General features: G+C 37.0%; 1 pseudogene; it reads right to left on the minus strand.

The window, feature by feature from the left end:
* Window positions 1-248: 248 nt before the first annotated feature.
* On the minus strand, window positions 249-1324 carry LOC102850938 (annotated as a pseudogene).
* Between the last annotated feature and the right edge of the window lie 7197 nt (window positions 1325-8521).

The following is an 8521-nucleotide window of genomic DNA, read 5'->3' on the forward strand; positions in this document are numbered from 1 at the left end:
AAGTAAAACACAAGCACACATACTCAGGCTGGATTAAATTGTTCCACCTCATGATTTCTGACAAACAGTAATACCGCTTGTATAACAACTACATTCCAATAACTTAGAATTCATCAGAGTATAAAACCAGTGTATAAGCATTTAACTCTCCCACTGTGTAAAGAACACTCCTCCTTCCACTCTGTCTCCCTAACTTACAGGGTGCACCAAACTAGATCACAATAACTACAGACAAATGATCTTTACTCTTAATCTAAACAAACGTGTGTTAAAACATTCTGAAATGCTGCATCCTTTGACTTCTTCATCTTTTCAATAGTCCGATGAAGGTCCTGCTGTTGCACAGGCTGAATTTCGTCTTTCTTCTGCTGTAGAATTAACATATTCCCTGACACGGAGGAGGGCTACATATTGACACATCTCTTTTAAATCACTTCCTGAAAAGCCATCCGTTTCTTGAGCAAATTCAAGCAGGTCTACGTGTCTATCCACATTTTCATTTTTCAAGATCAGTTTCAGGATTGCTTCTCTCTGTTTTAGAGACGGTTGGTTGATATGAAACCTTGTAGCCATACTTCTCATTATAGCAGAGTCAAGATCCTGAGGGTGATTCATGGCTCCCATCACTATGACCTGACAGCTGTGATCAGTGTCCAACCCATCCCAGAGACTCATGAACTGAGCTTTCATCATGGCTGTAGCTTTGTGATCAGAACTTGAACGATTTCGTAGAAAGGAATCTATTTTATCTATAAAGATGATAGAAGGCTGTAGCTTTCTAGCAAGGGAAAAAAACAGCAGCAGCCAGTTTCTGAGATTATTTATCAGTCAGTGTTGAAGACTGAAGGTTAATAAACCGACAGCCTGCTTCTTTGGCTGTAGCCTTAGCAATCAATGTTTTACCACAACACGGAGGTCCATAAAGAAGGACACCTTTTGGAGGTTGCAGAAGCCTGGAATTTTCAAACAGATGCTTCTTTTTGATGGGCAAGATGACTGTGTCTTTCAGATCTGTAATAACATCATCTAAACCCACTGTATCACCCCAAGTAACATGCATATTAAGAATGTCTACTAGATGGACAGCAATACTCATTTCATATTCTGAGAGTTTCACATTTTTCACAACAGTTTGCTTCATTAGTTTTTCTGCCTGTTTTTGAGCTTCTACTTTTTGCTCTCTTGTTGGATAAATTGCATCTACCATCCATTTGATAGTAAAGTAAGTTACTGCCCCAAATATTGTCAAATGGAAAATTAAACCAACAACTTCATTTCTATTCAGGGGTCGAGAAAAGCCTTCAGCATGCATCATCTTGGTTGTTAACCTTTACACAAATCCCTGAGGAGCTATATCAGTCACGTTTAGGTTTACAAGAAGCATGCACTCCACCTGCTAATGGCTATACCGTAGGGGAGGAACCAGCCAGAGCAACAACAGGAGCACTCTGCTGGCCTCGCACAGGAAGGAAACAAGGCCTGGGGGGCGCTTCCCGCGGATGGCCCGCACAAGGCCTCCATACGGTTTTTATCCAGAGGAAACACTTCAGCAACCAAAGTGTGGCCAAAAATGGCTTCAGAGAATTTGCAAAATCCATCCAGATGTCAGAATTTTATGCTGCTGAAATAATCAAAGATGTATTTCGATTTTTTTTAAAAAGGTCTGCAACTGATATATAACATCATAAAAATAAAGAAGTGTCAAGAAGCAATGAAAATACAATAGAAACAGCCCAACATATAGCAAGAAAAACGTTATATACTGTCAAGAAAGCAACAGGTAGATTTAAACATCATGGGAAAAACAAAACAAGCCTTCTCTTAACAAAGCGGAGTATATCGCAGACCCAATGAATACCCAGAGACAGGGGAGCAGAAGAAATATATTGATGTAGAGTTATATGGAGAGCTATGGAAGGAGGTGCAAATGATGGAAGAACGGATGCGAATACTCCAGAGACAGGGAGCCAGAAGAAATATGTAGATACAGAGAAACACGAACAACTATGGAAGAAATTACAAAAAATGAAAGAAAGAATGGAAACCATAGATAAAGAGGTAGAAGAACTTAAAAAAATATTCACAAGACAGAGAAAGTAGAGCCAACAAAGTACTGGAAATAAGAGAAATGCATGAAAATGCAACCCAGAATATCAAGACCAAAATGGCAGAAGTTTCCAATGTACTAGAGGACGAAGAATCAGAAAAGATGGAACAAAGAATCAATAAGCTGGACAAGAACTTCAACAGGTATATACGAGAAGAAAAAACAGAGTAGAGATAGAAGGAAAGCAAAGAAAATATTAGAATCATGTGGGATAACATCAAAAGGAACATCATAGCAATAATTGGTATTCCAGAACACGAGTGTGTCAGAGTAAGCACTGAGAAAGTTGTAGAAGAGGTACTAGAAGAATACTTCCCAGGTTTTATGAAGACCATGGAAATCTACATTAAAGAAGCTCAGCAAACACTAAATAGACTAGACCCCAATAGAAAAACATCATAGTCAAATCTTCCAAATCAAAGAAACAGATAGAATCCTAAAAGGAGCATGAGAAAAACAGTCATCTACAAGGGAGAACAAATTATATTAAGTTCTGATTTATCAGCAGAAACCGTGCAAGTATGAAGACAATGGGATGGCATATACAGAAGGTTGAAAGAAAACAATTACCAGCTTAGAATCCTGTACCCAAAAGCTATTTGTTAAATATAAAGGAGAAATTTGATCATTTGCATAAAAGCTGGAACTTAAGGAATTTGTGAAAATTAGACTAATTCTAAAAAAAAATCCTAACAAAGACAGCAAAGGAAAGTAGATGGACCATAGAGGAAGAAACAGCAAAATGGCGGTGTTAAAACTTGGCCTATCAATAATTACGCTTAATAGAAATGTATTACATGCACTAACTAAGAGAAAAAGAAGAGCAGAATTGGTATAAAACAAAGCCCATCAATATGTTGCCTATGAGAGATGCATCAACAAAAAGAAGGAAAAAATAAACTAAAAATAAAAGAGGGGGAAAAATATACCAAACAAATGGCATCCACAAAAAAGCAGGAGTGGCAAAAATCAACTCTGATAAAATAAAGGTAATACTCATCTCTGATCAAATAGACTTCAGGATGAAAAGCACCATAAAAGATAAGGAAGGAGGGGCACTATATAATGATTAAATGATTATATTAAGAAGACATAATTTCGGTCAATGTCTATGCGTCAAATGATAGATCTGTAAAACACATAAAAAAAATGGTTAACAGACTTGAAGAAAAAAAGAGCACCAAAATAGTGGTAGGAGACTTTAACATGCCGCACTCACTGGACGATAAGTCAACTTGAAAGAAACTTAACAAAGATGTAGAAGATCTAAACTATACAATCAGCCAACTCAACCTTGTGGATGTATTCAGTGTACTGCACTCAACTAAAAGTCAATTTACTATCTTATCAAGTGCACATGGTACATTCTCAAGAATTGGTCCTGCATTAGGACACAAAGCAAACCTCAAGAATTTATTTTTTTAAAACCTCCCCAACGACATTGAAATAATACAAAATATCTTTTCAGCCCACAATACCTTTTAATTTTCTTGATACTGATATGCAATCCATATTGAAGTCTGCATTGATTGGATTTCTGCAGCAAATGTTTCCAAGTCCTCCTCACGTTAAACAAGCCATGTTGTACTGTAAACATAAGGAAGGTTATTTACATGTCTTCCTCCAATTCTGATGCTACATTTTTCTTCAGCGTCTAGCTTCTCGGATTATTTGCTAAGCAAGTTAGTATACAAAATTTGGTAGTAATAAATGTCTATGTTAGTGAATCATATCTGTGTTTTACTGTAAAATCTATCTAAGATGCTTACTGTATAACAGTTTATGTTTTAATTCTTAATCAGCAGTAGAAAATATCATTTATCAAGTATCCCTCCAGCATTTAACTTCTTTTCCCTTTGTTTAATTTGCTTTCTAAGTTATGGATTGATGGTGAAGAGATTGAGATTGTTAACAGCTTTAGTTTGCTTGGCTCCACAATCAACAGTCTTGGTTTCAGCAACCATTAAATTAAAACATGAATTGCAATGGGAAAGTCTGCTGTAAGAGACCTCTCCAAAATGCTGAAGAACAATGATGTCAGTCTGGAGACTAAGGTGCACCAGATCCAGGCCATGGTCTTTGCAATTACTTGCTATGCATCAGAAAGCTGGACAATGACTAGAGATGATAGAAGGAGAACAGATACATTTGAGCTGTGGTGCTGGAGAAGAGTATTGACTATACCATGGACTGCCAGGAGAACAAACAGGGTCATCCTAAAGAGGATGAGACCAGATCTTGGAAAGGAACATCACCATGTTTGGAAGCGTGGAGGGATGGCACAAGAGAGGAAGACTCTTGATGGGTTGATTCAGTGACTGGGGTAATGGGGGTAGGTGTTTCAGAGACAATAAGATTGAAATAGGATAAAGCAGGGTTTAAGGTTGCTGATGTACATACTATGCTGTACATGCTATGAACCACAGGCGACTCGAGAGTACATAACAACAGCAAATTATACCAGAAATTATATCCTGTCTCCCAAACACAGCAAAACCAGTTCTAGTGATAGAGCAGCAAAAGGCATAGTAGAACTATCAATTTGGAAGTGAAAGTAAAGATTATTTTATTTATTTATTTTTTTTTTAGTGTTAGCTTAGAGAAACAATGAAAGTTATACAAGTGTTCAGGTCTTTTGCTAATAGGGTCGCTATGAGTCATCTATGACTCAATGGCACTTAACAACAGCAAACACCAGTTGAAGGTCCTTGGGAAATGACATCATGCTGAGAGAAGTGGAAGGTATGAGAAGAAAAGAAGATCCTCAACACAATGGATTGGTATGGTGACTGTAGCAATAGGCTCCAGCATGTCTTGCATTGCGGAGATGGCACAGGATAGGGCAAGGGTTAGATCTGCTGTTTATAGAATTGCTGTGAGTCATAGAGAGAGCTCTGTTGGCCTAGTGGATAGAAAATGATACTACCAAGCCAGAGGTGGGTGACTTAAATCTGTGGCCTTTAGACCTGCTTTGAATTGTTTTTGGTCAAATATTCTTCTAAGTTGTATTGCACTGGCCTGTCAATTTGCTGTAGAGAGGTAACTAATGGTTGCTGTGATGCTAAACACTGTGACACTGATGTGTCAAATGTGATAATGGTTACTCATGGTGGACAGTGTTTGGTGAAGCTCCCTGATCAAAACAAGCTTGGAATGCCTTAAACTTATGAGTAAGGAAAATAACGATTCGGGGTGATGCCCGGATTCTCACTGCTCAAAGATCTTAAAGTTTGAAAATGTCATACTAATAAATTTCTATATGCAAAAAAAAAACAAAACCCAAGCTTGGAAGCAGGAGTGGCATCCACTTCTGAAATAGCTTGCCTTCTGAAACTATGAACTTGGAGAAATGATGAATACTATGCAAGTGGTCAGGTCTTTCGTTTGGGTTGCTATGAGTCATCTACAACTCGACGGCACTTAACAACAACAACAACATGAAGGGGGGAAATCAATAAACCCTTCTGCTCATGATTTCAGAATGTCACATCTGACATTCAAACAATTCTTCAGAATAAAGAAAAAATTTCTAACTTGTTAAATGATTTGCCGAAAGCTGTAAACTTACCAAAAATATGAGAAGAACCTGTACCAAATATGGAGAGATTGCTGGTGTAGTGTATAGAGAACCAAACACAGAACTAAATTTTCTTACCACTTTGACGATCACTATTAAATTGGAGATACTTAAAAAAAAAAAAGACCACACAGCATCCAAATCATAACATCTTATTTCATGACTACATCATGGATATTAAACAATGCATGATTGTACTAGAAATGTTTCTTATTATTTTAGATAATATACTGAATTCTTCCATATGCAACTTTAACATGATTAATTATGCTTTCATCAAATGATTGGATACATACTAAGATACCAGGGATACATATTAAGATGCCAGAAGTTACTGATAACAACACCATATTCTAACATAAACCCTGGCTGCTGACTTTCACTAGAAAGTTCATTCAAGTATTTAGTATTGTGGGTTTAACTGTTTTTCTTGTCTTATTTTTTTCTTTATAAACTTTAACTCCTTTGTTTGACTACAATTATAGAATGTTCTAGTTTTTAGGAAACATTTATTATAAGACTACGTTCAAATTTTGTTGCTCTTGTTCCAACTCTTAGTGACTCATGTACCACAGAACAGAACACTGTCCAGTTTTGCATCATTTTCACAGTCGTTGTGTGTAAGACCATTGTTGTAGTCCCTACTTCAAACCATCTCATGGAAGATCTTTTTTTTTTCTTCCCACTAACCCTACACTTAGGAACTGTGGTGGCATTGTCTATAGGAGTTGCTCTGATAACTCAAGGCCGTGACTAGTGGCTAGACTCTATTAGTAGTTCCATAGGATAAAGATAGGCAATCTCTTCCCATGTGATTTATAGCCTCAGAGAAGTTGCAGGAAGATCAGTTATTTGTTGGAGTTGACTTACAAGCAGTGAGTGAATGACTGATTCTTTACTAGGCACAAATATTTGTTGAAGCATTAGTCCCTCCTGATAACAGGCCCAAAGTATGTGAGAAGTTACCTCCAAAGTGGATAGACAATGACCATTGCACTGGAACACACAAAAGAAAGAACTGTCTAAAAGGATTATACGATTAGGCATTATATGTACAACAACAGCCCAGAATAAATATATAATTGTACATCATTGCAATATATCATTGCAAAGAGGATGAGGGGGTTAGGTAATTGCTCAACAATGAATGAATAAAAATCTAACTTCTCTGTAAACATTCGCTAAAATTGTAATTAAAATAAAATGTCATTAAAAAAACCCAAAAAGCATTCTGGATGCACTTATTTCAGAACAGCTTTGTTTGTTTTTTAGCAATTCAAGGCATAGTTAACATATTTTTCAATCACCTCATGTGCAAGATTACATCAGGAATGTAATATATTACAGTTTTCCCATTGACGCTTCTGACTGTACATCTTGGGCTATCTGAATGCTCTCCTCTGGCACTAAAGTACAACGTGGCTCCTCTAACCACTTCTCCCCAATATGTAGAAAAATATTGCACTACATTAAAGATGTATTTTTCAAATACAGTTAGCAGCATCACTGAGCTTTCCATATAATTGTGGTTCTACAGAGTTAAATACTTTTTAAAATGAGTCGATTCTTGTGAAACCCAAGTCTTGCATTATTTCTACAGCTTTTTCAAATGCAATAGCTTCTGAACTATTCTTGGATGTCACTCAAACTTTCATTGTGTCATCCATAAACAGCAGCTACTTACAGACACTCTGCCTTCCAGGTTATCAATGGTAAGTTATTTTTTTTATAACATGAAACTTGGTTATTGCACTGGGCAGACTGTTTCAAGCATGTCTTATGGAACAACAGTATTTCAGCTTTAAGAAAACATGGTGGAAAATCCTCTATAGCGGTCTCCTTTAAAATGCTTACCTGGCAGGGTAGATACCATAATCACAATACTGTTCTTTGACGTCTGATGTTACCTCTGTTCTAAGAAAACTTGGCCTTATTTCAGTTTGCAAAATTTTTTCTATATTTCCTTCTAAAATTTTATGTTTTACTTTAAATCTGTAATCTATTCCAGCTAAGATATGAGTAATTGATTATTTTTATCATGCAAATATCTAGACAAATATGGCACCAATTCTCCAGTCTATTGAATTGCCTGTAATCTTTGCTGAAAATCAATTATGTATTTGTGAGCTTATTTCTGTAAACTCCATTTTGTTCAACTGAATTATGTGTCTTATTTTCACCAATGCCAAACTGTCTTGTTTATTATTATTTATTATCACTGTTATGAGGTGCCATCAAGTAAAGTACAACTCATAGTGACCCTATGAACAACAAATCTCAGCTCTTGCCCTATCCTGTGCCATCCTTAATATCTCTGCTCTACTTGAGATTTGAACTTGATTGTTTTTATAATACATCTTAAACCAAAGTGGGTTATTGTTATGTGCCATCGAGTCGCTTGCGACTCATAGCAACCCTGTGTACAAGAGATCTAAATGCCATTCTATCCTGTGTCAACCTGTTGTTGTTATGTGCCGTCGAGTCATTTGCGACTCAGAGTGATCCTATGTACAACAGCCCTAAACAGTGCTCTATCCTGTGCCAATCTCATTGACTCTGACACACCCATCCTGATTACTCCAGTCACTGAATCAATCCACCTCATAGAGGGTCTTCCCCTCCTGCGCTGTCCCTCTACTCTACTCAGCATGATGTCCCTCTCTAAAGACCCGTCTCTCCTTACAACATGTCCAAAGTATGTCAGATGAAGCCCCAGAATCCTTACCTCCAAGGAACAGCCTGGTTTAATCCTCTCTGCAATGAATCTGTTTGTTTTCTTGGCAGTCCATGGTACATTTAATACTCTTCTCCAGCACGACAGCTCAAAGGCGTCAATT

The sequence above is a fragment of the Elephantulus edwardii genome, unplaced genomic scaffold (genome assembly GCF_000299155.1).
Source record: "Elephantulus edwardii isolate Elephantulus edwardi_28Jun2011 unplaced genomic scaffold, EleEdw1.0 scaffold00026, whole genome shotgun sequence".
In the NCBI taxonomy this organism is placed as follows: Eukaryota; Metazoa; Chordata; class Mammalia; order Macroscelidea; family Macroscelididae; genus Elephantulus; species Elephantulus edwardii.